Source organism: Orcinus orca, chromosome 9, assembly GCF_937001465.1.
Source record: "Orcinus orca chromosome 9, mOrcOrc1.1, whole genome shotgun sequence".
NCBI lineage: Eukaryota > Metazoa > Chordata > Mammalia > Artiodactyla > Delphinidae > Orcinus > Orcinus orca.
In genome coordinates, this window is record NC_064567.1 from 4,281,300 (window position 1) to 4,307,955 (window position 26,656).

Below are 26,656 nucleotides of genomic sequence, written 5' to 3' on the forward strand. Positions count from 1 at the left end.
TGTATAATAAGTGGTAAGACATTCTGGGCTGGAGGGAGAATTAAAGAGGAAGTGACAGTGACTTCCTTTCAAATTCTTAGACTTAGAGCCTCCACTGCCATCTCCATTGCTGATCAGGATTTAGTGTCATTTCCCAAAAGAGTGAGTTTCATCCCTACCCTTCCCTGCCCCCAGTACTTAGCGGTACCCCTTTCCCTTCATAATCAGAATCAAATCACCCAACCACAGATCACCCTTGAACTCCCTTTTGTGTCATTAGCCCAACGACACAAAGATTCCAAAATCGCCAGGTATTAGTCTCAGCCTCCAAATGAAAAGAACCATTACTTTGTCTTTTGTTGAAACGTGTCTTACTTTCTAAAACCTCGAATTCAGCCAAGTTCATAGTAGTGGAGCAAGAAATACAAAATAGCTGCAAGTGGGGCTCCAGAAATAAGTGTGTGAGGACCCACCTTAATGTTCATCATTGATTCCTAGACCAGCATATTGTGGCTATGATGGAAAGATCACTACCTCTTCGTCCCTGTTTCACTGTATCAGTTTGTGTGTCATTCTGAAGGACAGTACCTCAGACTTATATGGTAAAATCTCCTTGGCATCATGCCTAGGTCTTTTTTTAATTTAATTTTTATTTTCCATTGGAGTAGAGTTGATTTACAACGTTGTGTTAGTTTTAGGTGTACAGCACAGTGACTCAGATATATACATATTCTTTTTCAGATTCTTTTCTCTTATAGGTTATTACAATATATTGAGTAAAGTTCCCTGTGCTGTACAGTGTGTCCTTGTTGGTTATCTATTTTATATATAGTAGTGTGTATGTGTTAATCCCAACCTCCTAATTTACCCCTGCCCCTCTCCTTTCCCCTTTGGTAACCATAAATTTGTTTTGTATGTCTGTGGGTCTATTTCTGTTTTGTAAATAAGTTCATTTGTATTTTTTTTAAGATTCCATATATAAGTGATATCCTATGATATTTGTCTTTCTCTGTCTGGCTTACTTCACTGAGTATGATAATCTCTAGGTTCATCCATGTTGCTGCAAATGGCATTATTTCGTTCTTTTTTATGGCTGAGTAATATTCCATGGTATATATACACCACATCTTCTTTATCCATTTATCTGTCGATGGACATTCAGGTTGCTTCCATGTCTTGGCTACTGTAAATAGTGCTGCTATGAACATAGGGGTGCATGTATTTTTTTTAATTATAGTTTTCTCCAGATATATGCCCAGGAGTGGGATTGCTAGATGATATGGAAACTCTATTTTTAGTTTTATAAGGAACCTCCATGCTGTTCTCCATAGTGTCTGCACCCATTTACATTCCCACCAACAGTGTAAGGAGGGTTCCCTTTTCTCCACACCCTCTCCAGCATTTATTATTTGTAGTATTTTTGGTGATGGCCACTCTGACCGGACTGAGGTGTTCATTTATTCCATATATTTCTTCAGGCAGAGCCACACTGGGTTTGTCACTCCATCCCCAGATGGTGCTTAGTAACATGCTTATTGAATGGCTCAACTCCCTGTGTTTTTTAGAAAATACATGGTCCATTGTAACCAGTATTTCTGGGTGGTGAAGGTTTTCCATGTAAGTTACTCCACTGTGTTCCCAGACACAGATGAACGCTCACTTTGCACACCCAAACCTTGAACTCCCTTTTGTGATTCCACTGGTGAGTCAATGCCTGCGTCGCTAAGAATAGACTTCTCAAATGGCTCTCATTAATACATAGGTGACAGATGATGAATCATCAACTCCATTATTTCATTTATCCCTGAAGAACAAAACCCACTTCCATCCCCTTCCACAGTGTTTCTGGGAAGGTATTTTGTAGATGTGATTAATCATTAATCACTGAGTGTCCAGTCTGCCAGCACAGAGACCCACACTGAGCCGTTAACATAGCACCATTCCCTGGGGTCGTCAGTCAGCAGGTTGACCGCACTGGACCACTTCCATCCTGGAAGAGGAAGTGCTTTGCCCTTACTGGAATAGACCTTTAACCTGGATACAGATGTGCCTTCCCCATGCAGTGCTTCTGACAAAGCTACCATCCGGAATGCCCTATCCACTGTCATGGTACACCACCCAGCACTGCTTCTGGTCAAGGAACTCACTTCGCAGAAGACAAAGCATGGCAACGGGCCCGCGCCCGTGGAATTCACTGGTCTTACTATGTTCCCCACCATCCTGAAGCAGCTGGCTTGACAGAAAGATGGAATGGCATTTTGAAGACTCAATTACAGCACAAGCCAGATGGCTGATACCTTGCAGGGTGGGGCAAAGTTCTCCAGAAGACTGACTGTGCTGAATCACTGTCCAACATACGATGCTGTTTCCCCCAGAGCCGGGATTCACATGTCCTGTAATCAAGACACAGAAGTAGGAGTGGCTCTAGTCATTATTAACAAAGGTGACCCACTAGCAAAATTGTTGTTTCCCATCCTTGTGACCTTAGGCTCTACTCATCTAGAGGTCTTAGTTCCAGATAAAAGATTGCTTCCATCAGGGGGAAGAAAACAATGATTCCATTGAAATAAAAGTTAAGATTGCATCCAGCCACTTTGATCTCCTCATCCCTCTGAATCAACAGGCAAAGAAAGGGTTTGCTATACTGATGGGGTGAATGACTTTGACTCCCAAAGGGAAGTTTGGTAGCTCCTACACAAAGAGCAAAGAAGAGCACATCTGGAATACAGAATATCCCTTTGTGCCTCTTAGTACCATCATGTCCTTAAAGTCAATGGAAAACTACCACCGTCCAATTCTGTGGAGAGTGCTAATAGCCCAGATGCTTCTGCAATGCAGGTCTGGAGCACTTCACCAGGCAAAGGCAAAGAACCACAACCAGCTGAAGTGCTCGCTGAAGGCAAAGGGAATGTGGAACGGGTAGTAGAAGAATTAGTTATAAATACCAGCTACAACCATGGAAACTGTTGCAGATACAAGGCCTGTAATAGTTGTAAGAACTTCATTATTTTGTTCTGTTTGCATATATATTACCCAAATATTTTCTTTGCTTTCTTCTACTGTCCCCTTATCATCTCACACAAAATATATTAATAGTAGTGAACGTTACAGCATAGTGTTTATGCTGCAGGATGTCGAGGAATAAGAGTGGGCTTCACTCAAGGACTGACTCTGCATCCCCTTCTGGGGGAAGGGTTGGCCTGATTTTGTTGTACACAGAATAGTTGTATCGTGTAGGGTCAAAGTATGACTTTGTTATTGTCTTTAGTTAGAAATTAAGTATGGTTTAAGGAATTTTGTATGGTACCAAGTTCACAAAGGGGTGCACTGGACAGTGACGGTCTATTGGTGTTGGCTTAGCTGCAGTCCCATCACGCAATGAGACACCAGTCTAGGTGCTCCTGGGAAGGTATTTTGGTCACACGGTTTTAGCTGGTATTTATAACTACCTTCTTTTACCGTAAGAACTTTTTATTCCAACATGCTTTTCAAATGACTTTGATATTCACTATGGCGGTGTATCCTGGATACGTCCTGAGTTATCATCCTCAAATGATGGGTAGGTAGACAGGAAGGAAAAACGAGTTTCTCAGAACTGCAGAGACTGAGACCTAAAAGCAATAAATATATCTCTATAATTTTGTTCATTCTGTTCATTGGCAACTTTAGGTAAACGTGAGGGAAGCGTGATGGCTCCCCTTCCCTCTCTGACCCTCCCTCGAGCCTGACAATCTCACCACAGAGGGTAGTTTGCCTTGACATTAACTATCCTTCAGGAAACATTTTTGTGTAATTAATAACCTTTAATGCTTACTCTGTTAGCTACAAAACCAAATGACTGTCATTCATAACACTTAACCTCATCAATTCTGACATTCTCTAAGGCTTTGATTTCTGTAAATGCCTGGTGACACAACGGTATTCGGTAGAAAAAGTTGGCATAACAAAGTTGCCGAGTCTGGGATTGTGTTAAAACTGACAGTTCTGAATGTAAGAGTTTGATCCAAAAGGAGAATTAACAGAGAGCCAGCAGAAAGCAAGGGAAGTTGAACAAAAAATGGGAGATGACTGGTGAAGGATAATCAGTTGATTCTAATTTGAGGGAAAACTGACACAGAAAATCAGGCAACCACAGCAAGCCTTTGAAGACGGTAATAGTCACATAAACATGGGCTCCTGTGAAGAAGAGGAAATTCAAAGTTCAGCCTGGGGCTCTCCCCACTCAAGAGACAGCTCGTCACCAATGTGATGACTTGTCAACTCCACTACTTTTGCCTGAGAAAGTGAAATGAGCAATTAAATTTTCCCAGCATGTATACTCACACTTCCATCCATGTGCATAAATGGTACCTAATTTATCTCCCCACTAAAATTAACTAGAAAACTGGGCAAATATATATGAAATAGTAATTTTCAGCCATAGGACACTGACAGCACAGGAGTATGATTCCTGAAAGAAGGAAAAAAATAAGATGAGCCTGACAATTATCCTGGATTACAACCTGAAGCAGTTTCCAGTTCACAGCACAAGAAGGGAAACTAAAGAGACCCCTGAATGAGGTGGTGGAGACCCTAGGGCTACAAATGTGATAAAATTTCGTAGAATTGTGTGCCCCCCAAAATGAGTGTGTGTAAAAACCAGTTGAGTTAAGAGTATTTTTGTAATGTCAGTTTTCTGGCTTTGCTAAACTTGTTATATAATATAATGTAAGATGCTGTCATCGGGGAAAGCTGGGTAAACGGTATATGGAACTCTCTGTATTAAATTTACAACTTCTGTGTGAGTTTAAAATTATATCCAAATAAAAATGTTCTTTTAAATAGAAGCTAAAGGTGTTTTAGAGGAAGAAACATTAAGTGAATTCTCATTGCTACCAGATTTTTGTTTTATTGAAGTATAATTGCTTTACAATGTTGTGTTAGTTTCTGCTGTACAATGAAGTGAATCAGCTGTATGTATACATATATATCCTCCCTCTTGGACCTCCCTCCCACCCCACCCCCCAGGCCACCAATCTAGGTCATTACAGAGCACTGAGCTGAGCTCCCTTTGCTCTACAGCAGGTTCCCACTAACTATTTTACACAAAGTAGTGTGTATATGTCAATCCTAACCTCCCAGTTCATCCCACCCTCCCCTTCCCCCACTGTGTCCACATGTCCATTCTCTACGTCTGCATCTCTATTCTTGCCCTGCAAATAGGTTCATCTGTACTATTTTTCTAGATTCCACATATATGCGTTAATACACGATATTTGTTTTACTCTTTCTGACTTACTTCGTTCTGTATGACACTCTCTAGGTCCATCCACATCTCTACAAATGACCCAATTTTGTTCCTTTTTATGGACGAGTAATATTCCATTGTATATATGTACCACGTCTTCTTTATCCATTCATCTGTCGATGGGCATTTAGGTTGCTTCCATGACCTGGCTATTGTAAATAGTGCTCCAATGAACATTGGGGTGCATGTGACCTTTTGAATTATGGTTTTCTCTGGGTAAATGCCCAGTAGTGTGATTGCTGGTTCATATGGTAATTCTATCTTTAGTGTTTTAAGGAACCTCCATACTGTTCTCCATAGTGGCTGTATCAGTTTACATTCCCACCAACAGTGCAAGAGGGTTCCCTTTTCTCCACACCCTCTCCAGCATTTGTTGTTTGTAGATTTTCTGATGATGCCCATCCTAACTGGTGTGAGGTGATACCTCATTGTAGTTTTGATTTGCATTTCTGTAATAATCAGTGATGTTGAGCAGCTTTTCATGTGCCTCTTGGCCATCTGTATGTCCTCTTTGGAGAAATGTCTATTTGGTCTTCTGCCCATTTTTTAAGTGGATTGTTTGTTTTTTTGATATTGAGCTCCATGAGCTGTTTGTATATTTTGGAGTTTAATCCTTTGTCTGTTGTTTCATTTGCAAATATTTTCTCCCATTCTGAGGGTTGCCTTTTTGTCTTGTTTATAGTTTCCTTTGCTGTGCAAAAGCTTTTAAGTTTAATTAAGTCCCATTTCTTTATTTTTGTTTTTATTTCTGTTACTCTAGCAGGTGGGTCATAAAAGATCTTGCTGTGGTTTTTCAAAGAGTGTTTTTCCTATGTTTTCATCTAAGAGTTTCATAGTGTCTGGTCTTACATTTAAGTCTTTAATCGATTTGGAGTTTATTTTTGTGTATGATGTTAGGGAGTGTTCTAATTTCGTTCTTTTACATGTAGCTGTCCAGTTTTCCCAGCACCACTTACTGAAGAGACTGTCTTTTCTCCATTGTATGTTCTTGCCTCCTTTGTCGTAAATTAGGTGCCCACATGTGTGTGGATTTATCTCTGGGCATTGTATCCTCTACCATTGAGCAATATTTCTGTTTTTGTACCAGTACCATACTGTCTTGATTACTGTAGCTTTGTGGTATAGTTTGAAGTCAGGGAGCCTTATTCCTCCACTCCGTTTTTCTTTCTCAAGATCGCTTTAGTTATTCAGGGTCTTTTGTGTTTCCATACGAACTGTAAAATTTTTTGTTCTAATTCTGGGAAGAATGACGTTGGTAATTTGATAGGGATTGCATTGAATCTGTAGATTGCTTTGGGTAGTATAGTCATTTTCACAATATTGATTCTTCCAATCCAAGAACATGGTATATTTCTCCATCTGTTTATGTCATCTTTGATTTCTTTCATTAGTGTTTTATAGTTTTCTGAGTACAAGTCTTTCACCTCCTTAGGCAGGTTTATTCCTAGGTATTTTATTCTTTTTGTTGCAATGGTAAATGGGAGTGTTTCCTTAATTTCTCTTTCTGATTTTTCACTGTTGGTGTATAGGAATGACAGAGATTTCTGTGCATTAACTTTGTATCCTACAACCTTACCAGATTCATTGATTAGTTCTAGTAGTTTTCTGGTGGCATCTTGAGGATTTTCTATGTATCGTATCATGTCATCTGCAAACTTTTTCTTTTCCAATTTTGTTTTTGTTTTTCTTTTTTGGCGGTATGCAGGCCTCTCACTGTTGTGGTCTCTCCCGTTGTGGAGCACAGGCTCCGGACGCGCAGCCTCAGCGGCCATGGCTCACGGGCCCAGCCGCTCCGCGGCGTGTGGGATCTTCCCAGACTGGGGCACAAACCCGTATCCCCTGCATCGGCAGGCGGACTCTCAACCACTGCGCCACCAGGGAAGCCCTTCTTTTCCAATTTTTATTCCATTTATTTCTTTTTTCTTCTCTGATTGCTGTGGCTATCAGGACTTCCAAAACTATGTTGAATAAGAGTGGTGAGAGTGGACTTCCTTGTCTTGTTCCTGATCTTAGTGGAAATGGTTTCAGTTTTTCAACATTGACTGTGATTCTTGCTGTTTGTTTGTCATATATGGTCTTTGTTATGTTGAGGTAGTTTCCCTGTTTGCCCATTTTCTGGAGAGTTTTTATCATAAATGGTGTTGAATTTTTTCAAAAGCTTTTTCTGCATCTATTGAGATGATCATATGGTTTTTATTCCTTAATTTTTTATGTGGTGTATCACACTGATTGATTTGCATATATTGAAGAATACTTGCATCCCTGGGATAAGTCCCACTTGAAACTTTTAATGTGTTGTTGGATTCTATTTGCTAGTATTTTTTTTTTTTTTTTTTTTTTTTGCGGTATGCGGGCCTCTCCCGTTGCGGAGCACAGGCTCCGGACGCGCAGGCTCAGCGGCCATGGCTCACGGGCCCAGCCGCTCCGCGGCATATGGGATCCTCCCGGACCGGGGCGCGAACCTGCGTCCCCTGCATCGGCAGGCGGACTCCCAACCACTGCGCCACCAGGGAAGCCCCTATTTGCTAGTATTTTGTTCAGTATGTTTGCATCTATGTTCATCAGTGATATGGGTCTATAATTTTCTTTTTTTGTGATATCTTTTTCTGGTTTTGGTATCAGGGTGATGGTGGCTTCATAGAATGAATTTGGGAATGTTTCTCCCTCTGCAATTTTTTGGAAGAGTTTGAGAAGGATAAGTGTTAGCTCTTCTCTAAATGTTTGATAGAATTTACATGTGAAACCATCTGGTCCTGGACCAGATAATGCTTGAACTTCACCTTGATGCCAACTAATCAAGGAATTGTGCATGAGCTGAGAACGCACCCTGCAGACCCCCGCCCCGTCCCACTGCCTTTAAAACCCCTTCTCTGAAAGCCATCAGGCACTTCAGGTCTTTTGCAGATGAGCTGCCCATTCTTCTTTCTTGGCACTGGCAATAAACGCTGAACTTCTCTTCACCACAACCTGGTGACAGTAGACTGGCTTTACTACGCACGGGTGAGTGGACCTAAGTTTGGTTTGGTAACACGGCCTTCCTGCCCTCATCCTTCTTACGACCCTCCTTCTGACCCCCACTTCCACCCTGAGGTTTAACAGCTCAAAGTCCACTTGGAATCTCTCTCAACCTTCCACTCAGCGCTCAGCTATGTCACCTGGTCTCTTCTCCTTCACGGCAAACTTTCCCATCTCCAGAGCCACTAGGAAGCCATGCAGACCCCTCTGGGGGGCTCGCACAGGAGGGCTGAAATGATTTCCCTTCATGGGGCCAGTGGGACCCGCGCCCCAGGTGGGGATGAGGTGTGAAGAAGAGCGAGTCTCTATGGGAGAGAAACGGAAGGGAAGGGAAGAAAGCAGGGACAGGAAGGGGGAAACGAGACCAAAAGGTGAGGCTGGAGGAGAGGAAGAGTGTGCCGTGACCTCAAGTTCAAGCTTTCAAATATTCATAAATTCTCTCCTCACCCTCTAAAATCAAACAGGTGCATTGGAACTTAACTTTGGAATTCAAGTAGGAGCTCAGGCTGAAAGAGGCAACATGTCAGAGTTAGTGGGATAATCGTTTAAATCGTAGGAGTAACCCAAACTCTACATTTTAAAAAGCAAAGAATTAAAACAAGAAAATGTCAAGGCTTCTCTTTTCTGAATTGTAGATTTAGAATAGTAGATACCTAAATTGTACCTTCATGCTTTTTTTAATCAGAGAAGTGAAAATAATCACTCTTTCCTAATAACAGGCTTTCCATGGGTAGGTAGAGGACATTTTCTGCTCCATTCAGTAAGTGGAAGAGGGAGTAAAGGGCGTTCTTGACAAGGGAAATAAAGCCTCTGGAAATTGTCTTAATAGCAGGCTGGGAGTTCAGGCAACAGGGGTGACCTCAGCTTTCCTGGGGCTGCCCTCACCCCCTCCCACCCCTGATCCGTTTCACCATGACTCAAGGTTCCCCAGATACTCCAGCTGCTGGTGCCTCTTCTCCAGATACAGAGGGTGAAGGTCATTACCAGCAGATGACACACTCGTGCCCACTCATCCTGTAGGTCCCACCACAGTTGCCAACTTCTTCGCCAAGTTTCCCCAGGTCAAGGTCACACTTTCCACTTTCTGTTACAGGTTTTTGCTTGCGTGTTTGTGTCCTCAGCGGACTCCTTTCCTGCAGTTACGGGAAACAGAGAACTCAGTTTTAACTCTCAGCTGGAACGGAAAAGAATCTAAGATTTCAACTGTCTCTGAAGCTGAGATGCTCCAGAGTCAAATGTATCCTCTGGGGGGGGAGGGTTTCTGATCTAAAATCAGAAACTGAGAGTGATTTTAAAGAAGTGATCCCTTGAAGCTGGAAGAAAAACAGGGTTAGTTTAGGCACTAACTTAAGGTGATTAAGGAAAAACGGGATACCTAAATCATACCTTTGTGCTTCTGTCTCCCTTTAAATAATTATTTTTTTTCTCAAAACAGTAATGTTTTATATTCGATGCTTAGTTACTTAAATAGATTACAATATCAGTCAGGGGCCCACCTGGAAAGAGAATGCATGTTCCTATGGGATTCTGGAGAGAGCTGCCTATAGGGACTTATGAGGGGCTGCGGGGTTAAGCACATCATCTGAGGTCAGCACACCCAGAAGTAGCAGTCCTGGGGAGGGGTTGGCATTCGCAGACCCCAAGGGTCAAGAAGAAGAAACATAGCACCCTGGTGAGGGCTTGAGCTGTGTGGGAGGCGGAGGGGGTGGGGTGCAGGCGCCCAGGAGACCTGAGCTCCTCCGAGAGATGAGCTGCTACTGGGACAGAAGCCAAAAGTGGGCGTAAATCCCCGCCCTGTCCCCAGCTGCGCCTCTGGCTGAAGCAGGGGGTACAGCCTCAGGGCAAACAAATACATCCCCAACAGGCTAGCGGAGAAGACCAAGAAGGAAGAAGAAGAAGGAGGGGGAGGGGGGGAAAGGCAGGGATGAAGAATAACCAGCATGAATATTTTATTTTATTTTTTTAGAAAGTATATTGGTAGGAAAGGCTGCTAATCTCCCTCCTATTCTGTCTGCCACACTTATCACCTCAATTCAGATCAAAGGAAAAAGTCAAATGCAACAGCAGTTACCTAATCGGAGTTCACACCTGTACCAAGAACATAATCAGAGCCAAGCATTGATTTTTTCAATGGAAACCTACAAGACAACATCAAATATGCAAGGTGGGGGGGGGGGGAGAGAGAGAGAGAGAGAGAGAGAGAGAGAGGAAATGAGAGGAAGAGAGGAGTCTGTGATGGCCAGTAGAGTATAACCAACAGTTTTCTCAGATCTGAACCTCGGTGCTGTAGTTTACTTGGCAAAGCCCTGAATTAGCAGGAGACCTGTATTTTAACACCCTCCCATGAGGAAAAACTAATTTGCATTTGGTTAAAGCTATTTAAATGAAACAGGTTAATTTTTTCTAACCATTGTTTAAATAAGTGCAGCAATCTTGATGGTTTCCCCTGGGAGGAGTACAGTCCTGGGAGGCTGACGTTCACTTCCTGCCCCAGAGAGGTGACTGCCTGATCCTGGATCACAAATATTCAGTCAACCGGATGTGAGCTGCATCTCACGGTGAATCTCTACGGAGTCTCCAATCACACTAGATCACACATCCCTGTGTTGTTTTATTGGCCGTCTTCCCCCATAGAATGTGAGCCCCCCTAGGGCAGAGATGGCTGTCTCTTTTACTCCCTGCTGTTATCCACACCAAGAACAGCGTCCAGCACATAAAAGGTGTTCAAAATCTATTCATTCGGTGAATGAAGAAGTGAATGCGTGATTAGTGAGCCCTCAGGTCTAAAGGAGACACATTGTCTGTAATATGTGTTACGTAGATTAGATGCAGCGTCCATTTCCCAGACCCCTGGTGCTGACTCCCCAGCATCCCATCTTTGGGTCCATGTCACCAGCAGCCTCTCCTCCTCATTAGACCCAATAAGCATGTGAAGAACCAACAGAATCAGGCAGTCAGGCTTTCTCTGGATGGGACTTCCTACCCCCACTAGACGGAGGACGATGGAAGACCCTCTGCTTGTTTACACGCTCATAACTTAGATTTCATAAAGAAGACATTGTGAACGTTTTGGAATAGGAAACATGTTGGAGGAGGTCATCGAGAGGACGTGACCACCAGCTGACCCTCAAGGTGGACCCAGGCAGTGGAGGTTCCTCATCCCATCCCCACATTTGAAGGTGCATCTGCCCACCGTTCCACAGCGAGAGCCCTTCCGAGGACGCAGCCTTGAGAGAGCGAGCCGGCGCTGAGACCACCTAGTGTGGACATCTAATCATCTGTGGCCCCCAAGAGAAGCCTCATAGGTAAGTCCCCTTGCTTATTAGAACTGCCACCTGCCAATGTGGAGTGTCTGCCTCCTTCTTCGCTCTCTCTTTGCCCTCCATATATGGGGACCAGTTTGCAAACCAGCAAAACATTTATTCAACAGTTTTTGAGCATCTGCTTCTGGTGAAGCTCTGTGGCCCTCCTGGACTGGCCACTGGCTTAACTGGAGAGAAAAGGCAAGTGCAAAAGCAATTCTTATTCCATAGGATTGTAGGACTGTAATAAGGATCGTGATCCATGTGCAAATTTCTGCAAGTTCTATTCTGGTCTCCTAAAGCGCACACGTACACACGTGGTTCAGACTTTTACCCATCTCCCTTCTAATTTGTCTCATATATTTCACGTCAATAGGTCAACGAGAAAATAACAAGACACAACAATATGTTCCTTTGCAAATGTAATTAGGGAATCTTCCGGCAAACAAATAAACTCCTAGCTAATGCAAAACTTGTTTTCAAAATGCTTTTTCTCTTTTTCTGCCCGGAGCAGGCTTACAAATAAATATTGAGTGTGCCAGGAAGTTGTTCAATTATTCATGTACTGAACTTTTTAAGCGTAGCTAAGAAAGACAGTCTCCTTGAATTTACCTACTTGCCTGAAAGCTATGTGTTATTCATTGGCAGGGAAGAGGTTTCTCCATATTCATTTCATTTACCTGTCAGTAGCACGTCTTCAGGTGAAGTATCTCAAAAGCATTTTAAACCACTTAATTTTACCCCAGTTAGTGTCTGTCTTAAGCCTGAACTCAAAGGATTCTGCCCCATCAATTACTGGAGAGGTCAGAGATATCCATTGTAAGCATCCATGAGCAGATACCCATCCATCATTCACTCCACAGGTCATGAGGGAGGAGATACAATGAAGAAAGGGCACTGCGGTCAGAGCAGGGAGATCCTATTTCTTGCCAGACACAGTCATGACCTTGGCAATCACTTTACACCTCTGAGGCCCCATTTCTCCCTCTTACAACTTAAACCTCAGAAAAGCAATACTTGCTCTGCCTGCATCACCAGGCTGAGGTTATATATATTAAAATTTTCTATCATTTAAGAGATGATTCAATACGCCTATGAAAATCCCAACTTTCCCTAAAGTAGGAATTTGCATGCATCTCCCAGCAAAGCAGTAAGCATCCCTGACTGAGGGAGTTTTCACGACTCAGAACGTACGGGCCATTCTTTTATCTGATCATTTCACAAACGTTGATTTCAGGGCTCCTTATGGCCAACACCAGCGGAAGATACTGGGAACGCAAGATCCTCCCTGCCGTGGCTGAGCTCACAGAATGTTGAAGGAGCTGGACAGGAAGGAAAGAGGGTGGTAAGATGGTAAGTTACAAGCTATTCCAACATTGGCGACGCCAAAACGTGAAGATATGACATCATGAAGGTGATGGAATGGACGACGGAATAGGAAGTGGAGTGGAGTGGAAAAGTACCGGTTGTATTTGAGGGTGTTTCTGGCTTGGCGGGGATGACGCGTTGGATAGTGGCTGATCCTGGGTAATAGAAGAAAAGGTGTAACTGAGGTGAAGGAAACATGCAGACCTAAGGTTCGTGTTTGGTGGTGCAAACCTATGGCTTTTATTGAGTATGGAGAGGTTGCCATGGGGACACACACACCCAGAGGACACAGTCTGGAGGACCCAAGAAGGCAAGTGGACGAGGAGTTTGTAGGGGATATTGAACGAGTTACTGGATGAATGAAGCATAGTTTTTTTTTTTAACATCTTTATTGGGGTATAATTGCTTTACAATGGTGTGTTAGTTTCTGCTTTATAACAAAGTGAATCAGTTATACATATACATATGTTCCCATATGTCTTCCCTCTTGCGTCTCCCTCCCTCCCCCCCTCCCTATCCCACCCCAAGCATAGTTCTTACTCCCGAGAACCTTACTATCTAGCGCCCCCTGACGGGGGTGGTCAGGGATAACTGGGGAGGGTCAACGTGAAACTAACCGGGCCACATCCCTGAAGCGTCCACAGACAAGCCTCCTCGTCCACGATGCAGGCCGCTGTCCAGGTTGTAAATCGAGTGGACGGGCTCTCCACCCATTTTGCACTCTCAGCTCGATGTGTTACTATTATTTTTAATCTTTATTGGAGTATTGTTGATTTACAATGTTGTGTTAATTTCAGGTGTACAGCAAAGTGAATCTGTTATACATATACATACCTCCATTCTTTTTGTTTTGTTTTTTTTGCGGTACGCGGGCCTCTCACTGTTGTGGCCTCTCCCGTCGCGGAGCACAGGCTCCGGACGCGCAGGCTCAGCGGCCATGGCTCACGGGCCCAGCCGCTCCGCGGCACGTGGGATCTTCCCGGACCGGGGCACGAACCCGTGTCCCCTGCATCGGCAGGCGGACTCTCAACCACTGCGCCACCAGGGAAGCCCCCTCCACTCTTTTTTAAGATTCTTTTCCCATATAGGCCGTTACAGAGTATTGAGTAGAGTTCCCTGTGTTATACAATAGGTTCTTATTAGTTATCTATTTTATACACAGTAGTGTGTATATGTCAATCCCAATCTCCCAATTTATCCGTCTCCCCCTTACCCCCTGGTAATCATGCCTTGAGGGCCATGAGGCAAATCTCTAGGTGCCTTCACATAAGAAATTTACTCTACCCTATAAGATCTAAAACAGTCAAGGAAGAAACGTGGATTTCACATTCACAACCATTTTTTCCTTTCAAAAACATGCATCCGTAACTGTGTCCCTGCCTTCAGCAGAGTTCGACTTTACATCTGCGAGTGAGTCACACACGGGGAGTGAAGGCTCAGACAGAAGTTATTTCTCAGCGACAGACCGGTAGGAGGGCCGACATGAAAACCTGGTTCCTTGCCTCCGAAAGCAGCGTCTTAGCAAAGGTCAGATGCTTTATGTATTAAATCACTCACTGGACGACTTGTCAGTTAAGCACACGCCCTGCTAGGAGAGAGATGAAGAGGCAGTAGCCCTGCCTTCAGGGAACTCATTGGACTAAAGCATTGGACGTCAGGTGTTTTCTGGTGAACCAGGCAAATACCTTCTGGAGGGAAACTTCAATCCCCACCTGCCTGACCGGGGCGGGGGTGGGGATCCTCTAGGCTCCGCTTAAATGCTTGCGATCAGAACAGCCCAGGGTGGCGACAGGTTCCTCCCTACATCGGAGTGGGAGAGAAAAGCCCTCTTTGTCTCCACCTTTCTCTGTCTTCACACCTCCCACAGGTCACCCGAGAACTCACCTCCGAGCCAGGCGGGACCTTCTACCCTTGCGTCTGAGAAGAGACAGCACTGCCTCCTGGTGGCCAACTCGAGGCTCTACAGAGTGGCAAGCCGGCCAGGGCCACCTTCTCTGGATCGATTCGGAGAGGGAAAGGGGACAGGCTTCCCCCTGTTCTTCAGCAAAAAGGTGAGCATAACTGAGACCGAGTGTGGCTCTGGCGGCCAGCATCCTTGCCATGACCCTCACCTGCACCGGTGATGCTGCAGCGCCCTCCTCCCACTCAGGGTTCATGCCTTCCAGCCCTCTTTCCCCCATGTAGGAAGCTTCTCCCAATGAGGACCTAGGAGCTGTCACTTCTGGTTGCTATTGAAGCCATAACCCATGCGGTTCACACCAGGAGAGCTCTGTCACAAGGATTTTTAAAAAAAAACATTGTACAAACAGGAGGAAAACAGGAGTCTTTATTTGTTACAATATTGCTTCTGTTTTTATGTTTTGTTTTTTTGGCTCTAAGGCTTGTGGGATCTTAGCTCCCCAAGCAGGGATCGAACCTGCACCCCATGCATTGGAAGGCAGAGTCTTAACCACTGGACCACCAGGGAAGTCCCTCTGCCTTACCCGTTTGAATGGTGCAAAACCCAGATGAGTCTTGGAGGATGACTGTGGGTTATCGCACACTTAATCAGGTGCTCATGTCCATCATAACTGTAGTTCCACATGTGGTATCTTTACCGAAGCAAATCAACATTGCTCTACCACCGAGTATACGGCTGTTGACCTGGCATATATTGATAATTTTCCCCATTTCTATCAGTAAAGATGATCAGAAACAACTCATTCTCTTGTGGCAGGAGCATCAGCACCCCTACATCATCCATCTCTCCTGCTTTGGTCCTAAGACAGACCAGAGGGAATTGAATGTCTTAACATCACATCAGGTACCACATCACGTTGATGACGTTTTGCTCACTGGAGCTGATGAGAGGAAGTAGCAAGGGGAGAGGGTAAGAGAGAAGCCCCGCAGAGTTTGGAGACCTAAAGTCTTTCACTTTCACTCTAAAGGGAAAATATACTGTGACACTTTGTAGCACCCATTTCAAAGAAATAGACGTAACTGTTGATGGACTTTTTGCTTTCTGAAGGCTACATATAGGATATGTAAGCATGATCTTGTAACATGATTATTGAGTAACGCTTAAGATGGCCAGTTTGCGGGGGGGGGGGGAGCGGGTGGAAAGAGTAAAGAACAAGAAGGTCTACTGCTTAGACTTCCGTATCATGTCCAGGAAGTAGTTCAAGCTGTCTTGTCACTTATGCTGTGTGTCAAGATATGCTACGGTATTTCCTGTGTGTGAGGCAGATAATATATTTTAACAGCAACTGAAAAATCCCAAAGAAAGAATCACTGCATGGTCCCTTGGGTTTGGGAATGAAGCCATGCCGTCTTCTGCCAGTAACTAGCCTCAAGTTGGTAAGCAGTTCCTGGCCTCCTATTGACCCCGGTGGAAACTTAGTGCTTGACCCCCCAAGTGATTGCCCATCATCACTGTTTTTTTCCCAAATCCACCCATCCCTGTGTGGAGCTGTAATACATTTGGTTATCTATGTGTATATTATGCAAATCCATCTGCAAACCAGACCTACCCTTTTTGTTAACTTTTCATAGGGAACCCTCATGAGGCCACAGGTGTGTGTTGAGGGCAAAGCAGTAGACGCAGAAATAGGCACAGTTTCCAGGTGAGTAAATGACCCAGCTACCTGTGCAATTAACTTGTGCCTGTTCTGATATATACCATTTCCAAGGGATAATTTAATATTACTGTTAATATCCAATCTTATGATTTGGAATATCAGGAAAAAACATTCAGTTGATGGTGGGCAGCTCGGGGTGGCTAACATTTTATCTTTCAGGTATTGACATCACTCAATCTATACGGCAGCTCATGGAACTTTGTTGTCCCCGGCATTGAGAACACATTTATTTTACTTGAATGCCAAACAGGTGAGTGAAGCTTTGGAGGGGACAGAAAGAATGAACAGTACTGGACACTTTCATTATACCATCCAAACCCACCCTCTGCCTTTCTTCCATCCGCCCCTACCCTGGGAGGCTGAACTGGCTGGACTTCGTCCATGGTTCCCTTTGCCATCTGGCTTCTGGTTGTTTCGCATAAATGGGAAGCATTGGTGGAGACTGGACTGGACGACAGAGTGAGATCAGGGTACTTATTTCCTGCTTTCCTCTGTGATGGGTCGTTATATGTTGAAGTAAGTTTCTCTACCAAGACCACAGCCCCTGTCAGGAAACCCTCTGCTACAACAACAGCTACTATCTCTGGGTTCTGGTCAACTTTGCCTCTCCTTAACCTTCAGTCCTGAGGGTAGTAGTGGCTCCTCCATCTTGCTAGTTTAGAGCATTTCAACCATCGCTCTTGGTTTCCTGTAACCCTGCTTACATATTTATGAGCAGCCTCTTCATTAAACCTTCCTCAATTACCCACTTGAGTACGGCATCTGCTTCCTGCTAGAGTGTGAGTGATACACATTCAGATCAGATTCTCAGAGCAAAACTCCAAGTAATTAGAAATCAGCAACAAGCACAGACTTAAATGGACTCAAATTACTCAAGATAATAAGTTATTCACATAGGAAACTAAGACATATTTAGAATTGAATAACAAAAAGTGTACTACATCATAGTCATCTATAGTAGGACCAAGAAAAAGGGGAAATATGTGCATTAATAAAAGAAAAAGATTAAAAGTAAATGTCTGAAGAACTTAAAAGCTTAGAATAAGCTTTTAAAAATAGGGCAGACATAATAGGTAGGAAATCAATAAAATGGAAAAAGAAAAAAGCAAATGAGCTTCAACAAAAGAAAAATTTGCTTTTTAAAAACCTCTAAGAAAGATCAAGAAGAGAGAAGAAAAGGAACAAAACATTTCTTGCTAGTTATCAAGACTTACAAAACTGTAGTAATGGAAACACTATGATATCAATGCCAACATATATAATAGAAAAGAATGCCTATTAATTATAGAACATTGATAAATGACATTGCAAATCAGAGAAGAAAAGCTAAGCTATTCAATAAATAGAGCTGGGAAAATTGTTTACGCATACATTAAAAAATCTGATACCTACCTCACACCACAAAAAGAAAACAATTTTAATGAATTAACTATCAATATATAAAAATCAAACCCCCAAATCTTACCAAAAAATAAAGACAGTGCCTTGGGGAAAAGAAGCAATTATTAAACAAGTGACAAAAATCACAATCAATGAAGAAAAAGATGGATAAGTTTAAATTTATATATGTACATGTAAAGCATGACTAATATATATAATGTTTACAGAACTGTACATGTATTATATAATCATCATAAAAAGGTATTTATTCACCCAGGAAAGTAAGCCACTACCGTGTGCCAATAGCTCTCCAAACTGCTGTAGATACGACAGCAAAGCTGACGTGATCTCTGCCCCGGACCGTACGTTGGCAGATAAGCAGACAGGTTGAACAACACTGCACTTAATAACACGATGAAAATATTACTTTTACTATCATCCACACCATCATAAAGGAGCTTCTTTCCAGGCAAATTATTAATCAATGTATCAATGTAGTCGTGGTGAGATATGGCAGACCGGGGGGTGACCGATTCTCCTAAGGCATTTATTTACCCTGTTTGTTTAGTCATTCAGTAGTATTTATTGACTGACCCTTGAATGCCACTGTAATAAGCCCTGGGATAAAAGATGAATACGAAATAATTTCTCCTCCAAGCATAAAATCCCTGAGCTCACCGCTGGGTAGAAGCAGACGCATAAACTGGAAGGTCCAGTATCTTGTGATGGGCATTATGGTGGGGGATCTTATGGTGCTATGGGGGCATATTGAAGCGCCTACCCCAGACTCTGGGGAAAGGGGTAGGTGGGTTTACGGTGGTACTTCAAAGCCCAACAGTGAAGGCAAGGAAAATATTTTAATTCAGATAACTGGGTGAATCATAACTCAGAATTCTAAATGCATACATTGCTATAAAATGATAATCATGTGTTAAAGGCTGTCATTCCAATTTTGAGCCAAGAAAGTTCAGAGGTTCAGAACAAAACAGGTATTTCAGAGACCTCAACAACAAACGTTGCTACAGCAGGAGTTTTCTGAGGTAAGGATAGTGCAGCAGCAGAGTAACTATTGTTTCTTGGAAAAGCATAAACTAAGAGGCAACAATCTTGGGTCTCTGTCCTGATTTTGCTGCACACTCACTTTCTAAAGCCTAGAGTAAGCCAGTTATCCTCCAGAGTTTGGGAATAACATCACAAACGTAATGTGTTTATCATGAGAATTAGAGTGTAAAGGTTAAAGTGCTTAATAAAGCAGCACACGAATATTATTATTAAGGCTCCAGACTTTACACATGAGCAGCCACTCCCTGAGCCTCTGGAGATCGCTCTCCATTCTTCTACAAGAGGAGCAGGCTTTGATTTGCTTCTGCCTCGCATCCAGGAGGAGCCTCCTGTGCCCTAGGAAGCTCCCTTGGCCATCCTGCACATCCCCAAGCCTCCAGAAGGGCCCGGCCACGTACATGGTCCAGGTACCGCGCACATCGGGAGGGCTTACCTGCCTTGGTGCTGCTACCATGCACCCAGTGAAGGTCCCGTGAGAAGGATGTGGTGTGGATTCACTCCAAGCCTGGGAATCCTCAGAATTCCAAACCTTCCTCTCAGCCCACACGTGGCTGATGAAGAGTTGCCTAAAAAGATGCACAACATGAGAGTTCTGAGTTAAGTTTTATTTGGGGCAAAATGAGGACTATAGCCTGGGAGACAGCCTCTCAGAGAGCTCTGAGAAACTCTCCCGAAGAGGCAGGGGGAGGTCAGTATAGATGTGATTTTAGTGAAGGGGGAACATGCAGTCAAACATGCATTTTGAGGGCCTCCCTGGTGGCACAGTGGTTGAGAGTCCGCCTGCCGATGCAGGGGACACGGGTTCGTGCCCCGGTCCGGGAAGATCCCACATGCCGCGGAGCGGCTGGGCCCGTGAGCCATGGCCGCTGAGCCTGAGTGTCCGGAGCCTGTGCTCCGCACCGGGAGAGGCCACAGCAGTGAGAGGCCCGCGTACCGCAAAACATAAATGAAAAAAAAAAAACCCATGCATTTTGGCAGAAGGTGGCTGCTCGTCACAAGGAGCAGATGTCTCCATTAATGATTTTAGTGCTTTTCTAGATACAAGGAGATGCAAGAATTGGGCTCATAATATCTCCTGAGAATATCTAACTATCTGAAGGCCTGTTCTGCCGGGTTTTCCCAGAGCACAGAGGGCCTCCTTCCTGCTCTCCACCCTGAGCTCCTTTCAGGGGTGTGGAAGGTCAGCGGCTGCAGCAGTTCATGATTTAATCCTTGTAGAGGCAGATGGCAAGTGCCAATCTGTAGTTGGCAGAAGTTTAAAAGACAGGTGGGTGCCACATCCCACACATACTGAGTAAGGAAAAATGCGGCAGGGATGAAAGTACCCAGGGTCTCTGCTAGGAAGGGCTTGTCTCTTACTGGAATTCAGTTCAGTTGGGTTTCCCTGTGTTCCTAGTTCTGGGTTGCCTTTAAACATGCATATGATTTTGTCACTTCTCTGAACTATTCTGATTTGTAAGGTGGGACCTCCTGCAACTCAGTACATCCCAGCTGCTGAAGTGTCCATTTGAAGCTGTGTCCGTGTCTGGGGTGTGGATGGGAATAAATCACCCTTGGGGTCAGAAAGAAATAAACGCCAATTTAAATAGTTCTCTGGGTTAATTTTGATTTCATCGGTTTTACATACACTGAAAATAAATGGTCTTTGCTACCGCCCATGTTTCCACATGAAGAGATGCAGACCGTGTACTGCCCGAAGCTTTCAAGCCTAGGAGACAAGTGGAGGTTGAAACACAACCTCAGCTTTTTTCTCCCAGTTTATCCTCTCAAAGGAAAATCTGTTCTTAATTCATCCATGGCTCCGTGTGCAAAGGCGAGCAGCGACCCCAGTATCGTTGCTCTGTCTACAGATCGATAAACTCGTCCCCCACATCTGGGTCCCCCACATTATGGCTACTTGCAAGAATATTGCCTAAATTATCTAGAATAACTTGTCATATTCCAAGGCCAGTGTTGAAAAGAAAAAAATTGACAAAGATACAGAGAAGACCCCAGGTACTAATGGAGGAGTCGCTGACCTCTTTAGGAAGTTTCATGCAATGTAGCAGAAGCAACCTTTCCAAACAAGTTTCTTTTTCAATTTGAACTTTTTGACAATTTCTTTGCAATCTCATTCCTCTGAATGAGTGTGAGTTTTTCCCTATTTATTATTTTTTGGAGCATATGTCCACATAACTATGAAATAAAACTTGATCCAAAATCTTCACTTAAATAAGATAAAAATGAACTTATTTAACCAAAAAAAAAAACCAGACTCACTGACATAGAAAATAAACTTATGGTTACCCGGGGTGACGTGGGGGGAGGGGGAGGGGGAAGGATAGATTGGGAGTTTGGGATTGACATGTACACACGGCTATGTTTAAAAACGATAACCAACAAGGACCTACCGTATAGCACAGGGAGCTCTGCTAAATACTTTGTAATAACCTAAATGGGAAAAGAATTTGAAAAAGAATAAATACATGTATGACTGAATCACTTTGCTGTACACCTGAAACTAACACAACGTTGCTAATCAACTGGACTCCAATATAAAATAAAAATTAAAAGAAAAACAAAAGAACACAAAATCATCACTTCAGTTCGTTTATGTGTCTGTGCACAAACACATTATATGAAAGCCTGTCATTCGTTTTCTTTAACTGGTTCCATCAAAAAATATTGAATGAGTTCTCATAATCTGTATTCACTGTTGCCTCCCCAGTGCCTAAATAATTACCTGGCACAAAGTCCCTGTGCCTACTTTCTAGTGAAGAGACATCTACGAAGGATACGGAAAAATAAATAAACCCCATTTCTAGAAGTGATAACTATGATAATGTTATAGTTTCGTATTTCAACCAGAACACTTGAGAGTAATTAATGATTACACGAGGAAAGCAAGTGTCCCCAGGGATGGCCTGGGTGTAAATAAGACATAAGGAACTTAGGGGAAAGTTACGTGAAAAAAAGGACATTGGGGTTATGGCTTGGACTTGAGAGGGAGTCAGATGGAGTCTGAGTGGGTGGGGAGCAGACGTTAGCAGGGGCTAAGGGAAGCCCCGTGGAGGGGTGGCATTCAATCCTAAGCAGAATGATGACAGTGAGTCACTAACCAAAGCCTGGAGGACGGGCAAGTTCGGGCAGGGCCATGGCCAGTGCAAAGGGTCTGAGGAGGAAACAAACCTGGTATGTTCAAGACAGAGACGGAAACAATGGGCTGCCACCAAGTGAAGGAGGCTGGAGGTGATGGGACATGGATAGAGTCAGAGAATAGAGCTCTGCCGTCCTTACGGGCCCTGCTGGGAGCCTGCAACTCCACACAAAGGGGTGACTCGGCGAAGATCCAAATGAGAGGGATAAGTTCTCATCTAGTTGGGGGGAAATATTCATGAGAGTCACGTGCTAAGGTGATGCTCTTAAAGCAGTCTAAACTCAGCAGTCAGCTAACTTGCTATCTCAAGAAGTGTCAAGGTGAGGTTTTTTTCCCCCCACTAAAGTGAATTATTTTACAATGAGAATAATGCCTTACCTTTGCAAAAGTTTTCTTGCGGTGTTATACGGAACTACATTTTTATCTTCTGTGTGTAAAGCGTTCTGGAAGATGATAAGGTTTTGGAAGGCTTTGGAAGGGTTGTCTGGGTTTCCAGGTCCAGTCCGAGTTCAGCACAGAGTGCTGTGAATGCCTGGCGGGGAGAGGTAGTTACAAGGAAGAGGAATCAGGACAGGTGGACATTTCATAGGCCAGAAAGCATTTTGCCTATTAGTAGAAAGGCCCGCATGAAGTTAAAAAAATCAATTGCAAAACACAATAGAGGAGGTGAACCTTGACAACAGAATCAACTAAAACCTCCCCCATTTTGGCGGTAAGTTCAGGATGTGATACCTTTCCTTAGATGTCAACGCTGCCTCAGAGGGCAGTCCTTCACTCGGACTCCAGTGAAAGGCCAAGCAGCCAGGTATCTTTTTCTGTGGTTGCAATGTCTTCTCTCTAAGGCCCAAAAGGAATTTTTATCATTTTATATTTCTCACTAACAAGTAAATAAAACAATTTCCCTCCAGAGAAATCCTCATGGATTTGGCCCATAGATACTAGCTAGGGCTTAATTCAATCACAACAATCCTTAGAGAATTGTGCAGGCCAACTGAAAAGCAAAGATACTGCATTTATATGCGTAACATCTATCAAACCTATAGCTCTTAAGAGATTAAAAGCTCTATCCTTAGTAATACAGTCTCAGATGGATTTCAAATAAACATTAAAGATATATGTAGACAAACTTCCAGTTATAAGAGTAACAAGTCCTGGGGATCTAATGTACAGCACAGTGATTATAGTTAATATTGTAGCATATATTGAAAATTTCTAAGCGAGTAGACGGTAACTGTTTTCAACACAAAAAAGAAATGGTAATTATGTGACGGGATGGAAGTGTTAGCTAATGCTATGCTGGTAATCATTTTGCAATATGTGAATGTACCAAATCAACCCGCTATACACCTTAAACTTACCCAATGTTATGTGTCAATTATGTCTCAATAAAGCTGCGGGCAAACCTAGGGGCAAGATGGGAATAAAGAGGCAGACCTACTAGAGAACGGACTTGAGGATACGGAGAGGGGGAAGGGTAAGCTGGGACAAAGTGAGACAGTGGCATGGACATATATACACTACCAAACGTAAAATAGCTAGCTAGTGGGAAGCAGCCGCATAGCACAGGGAGATCAGCTCGGTGCTTTGTGACCACCTAGAGGGGCGGGATAGGGAGGGTGGGAGGGAGGGAGACGCAAGAGGGAAGAGATATGGGGATATAAGTATATGTATAACTGATTCACTTTGTTATAAAGCAGAAACTAACCCACCATTGTAAAGCAATTATACTCCAATAAAGATGTTTTTTTTAAAAAAAAAGCTGTGGGCAAATAATTTAAAATACAGAAATGATTTAAATATATATGTAGAAAAGAAAGCCTGCAAGAAGTTATAAACAAAGAATATTTGAGTAGGTGCTGATTATTTTTAAAATGGATAATAAACAATGCCTATTCCAAGGCAACGATTAAGCATTAAAAGTGGTAGCTTAGGTGGAAAGCATGTCTTTTCTAAAAATGGCCGAAAAAGTATCTCCTGTTTGAAATGCTCTTGTAAAAGAGGTAGAACCTGTTTCTGCTCCCCTTGAACCTGGGCAGGCTCGAGGCTCACCCGGAACCAGCAGACTCACTCAGAACCGAAGGCTGGCATGGAAGCTTCCGGGTGATTTTTTCTGCAGTGATGGGTAACTGGGCCTGGAGGTGTTGTCCTCACTCCCCACAGAGAAATGAAATAACTTTCCCAAGGACACACAATTTTATTAAATGCCAGGTTAGAAACCAGATCTCTTGATACTTAAGCCAACGTTATTTCCACTACGGCCTCCCCTGCCACGAAAACCCTTTGCAACTGATTCCTCCGATGTTTACCACTGAATTAACTGGATGTTAAGTTGTTACCTGAGCGTTTGAGCAATACATTCTCTTGCCATACTTTGTTGGCCGTATGTAAATTTTATGCAATGATAATCCATTATAAATAGGGGGGATTAAAAAAATACATCATTGCCTTAGTTCTTCCATACATTTTTCCCCAAAAGAGTCCCATGTCCGTCATTCACAATAAAGCTCCGTTTTGCCTTTATCATAGTTCCAGTGAGTTGCTATTAATTTTTAAAAAGCAAGACATTAACCTCTCATCTTTTGAAATGAAAGAAATGGGAAGGAACTTCAAGATTGAAAATGACCTCGATGGAATACATTAAACAGAATATGAAACGGCAAGACTTTAACAAATGTAATTTAGAGAAAACTGCTGATCAAAACATATCATTTCTCCTATTGATTTCTTCCTTTCTTGATGCTCTGTTTAGGCAAAGGAAGGAAAACTGGAACAGGAGAAGCAGAGATTTCAAAGAAGGGCTAGCTTGAGGCAGAGGTGAGCTACAGTGTGTTATGACAGGTGAATGTCAACAGAGAAAAAGGAGAAAAATAGCCAAAAACTAAGAAGGAAAAGCAACAGACCTGGAACGAGAGATGAGAAATGTCAACTCTATGCTTTGTTTTCTTATTTACAATAATTACAGACATATATACGTATACACATATATACGTGCATATACACAGTCTATACACACACACAGACTGAAGTTTCCTTTATGTTTTTTCATTTTTACTGATTTTAATTTCACATACATGTACTGTATTTTATATACAGAAACCTGGAGTGAGTATTGCTTGTTTGTATCAACTGTATTTTTTTAAAAACTTCCTTGATTTTATTTTTTTTAATTTTATTGGAGTATAGTTGATTTACAATGTTCTGTTAGTTTCAGATGTACAGCAAAGTGATTCAGTTATACATATACATATATTCATTCTTTTTCAGATTATTTTCTCATATAGGTTTTTACAGAGTATTGAGTAGAGTTCCCTGTGCTATACAATAGGTCCTTGTTGGTTATCTATCTTATAATATAGTAGAGTGTGTATGTTAATCCCAAGCTCCTGATTTATCCCTCCCCCCCAGGTTTCCCCTTTGGTACCCATAAGTTTGTTTTTGATATCTGTGAGTCTGTTTCCGTTTTGTAAATAAGTTCATTTGTATCATTTTTTAAATTAGATTCTACATATAAGTGATATCATACATTTGTCTTTCTCTGTCTGACTTACTTCACTTAGTATGATGATTTTTAGGTCCATCCATGTTGCTGCAAATGGCATTATTTCATTCTTTTTTATGGCTGAGTAATATTCCATTGTATATACGTACCACATCTTCTCTATCCATTCATCTGTCAATGGACATTAAGTTGTGTCCGTGTCCTGGCTATTGTAAATGGTGCTGCAGTGAACATTGGGGTGCATGTATCTTTTTGAATTATGGTTTTCTCCTGATATATGCCCAGGAGTGGGGAAGTTTCCTCTAAATCCCTTCATTCAATGAATGAGGACACTGGGCCTGCAGGTGATTTGAGTCAGCGGCCCCCAATCACACTGCTATTCAGTGGCAGCCAGAGAAGATCCCATTCTCAGACTGGTGTGCTCTTGGCTTCACCGTGGTCTGGCCAAGTGTGTTATCTGTTACTAGAAAATGCTCCAGCCCTGCTTCCTCCACTGGCAAGGGTCTGTGGGCGCCCTGGGCACAGGACTCCATCCCTGAGGGGAGGCTGTATGTGCCTCAAGCCCGTTGTTCTTACCCTCATCGGTGAGGGTCCGTCTGTGTGTTTCTCTTTCTGCACCAGGGCTACCACACTGTCCAGCATGGTAGGAGCTTGATAAGCGTTTGCTTAATGGGCTAATAAAAGTAAACAGCTCTTTCATCTATATTAGTGTTTGGCTGAATGTCTGACACCAAGTAATGGTGGAGGAATAGAGTTATGACCAAGACAGAGTTGCCCATAAATGTCATCTTCTGCCTCTGGCCTTACAGTTTTTCCAGCTCAGAGCCTTTCCATGTGCATCCTGAGGGGAAGACTGAAATTCAGTGATAATGGAAATAAGAATATTACTTCGGAAAAGACAAATCTCTAATTCAAAAAGAAACATGCGGGGAGACCTTGAAGATGGCAGAAGAGTAAGACGCGGAGATCACCTTCCTCCCCACGGATACACCAGAAATACATCTACACGTG

General features: G+C 43.1%; 2 long non-coding RNA genes across 2 annotated transcripts in view; one reads left to right on the top strand and one right to left on the bottom strand.

Moving 5' to 3' along the window:
* The first annotated feature begins 3,961 nt into the window (after positions 1 to 3,961).
* Positions 3,962 to 21,262, top strand: LOC117197182 (uncharacterized). The gene is made up of 5 exons (XR_007479117.1): positions 3,962 to 7,563; positions 7,777 to 9,518; positions 10,319 to 11,586; positions 12,821 to 12,936; positions 14,341 to 21,262. It is a non-coding gene; the product is annotated as an uncharacterized LOC117197182 (long non-coding RNA).
* Positions 14,212 to 26,656, bottom strand: part of LOC117197180 (uncharacterized) — a 131,112-nt gene continuing 118,667 nt past the window's right edge. Inside the window, exons 12-16 of the long non-coding RNA XR_007479114.1 lie at positions 22,879 to 22,983; positions 22,525 to 22,678; positions 21,401 to 21,440; positions 14,836 to 19,576; positions 14,212 to 14,751 (exon numbers count right to left, since the gene is read on the bottom strand). This is a non-coding gene — a long non-coding RNA (uncharacterized LOC117197180). The remainder of the gene's footprint in view (positions 14,752 to 14,835; positions 19,577 to 21,400; positions 21,441 to 22,524; positions 22,679 to 22,878; positions 22,984 to 26,656) is intronic.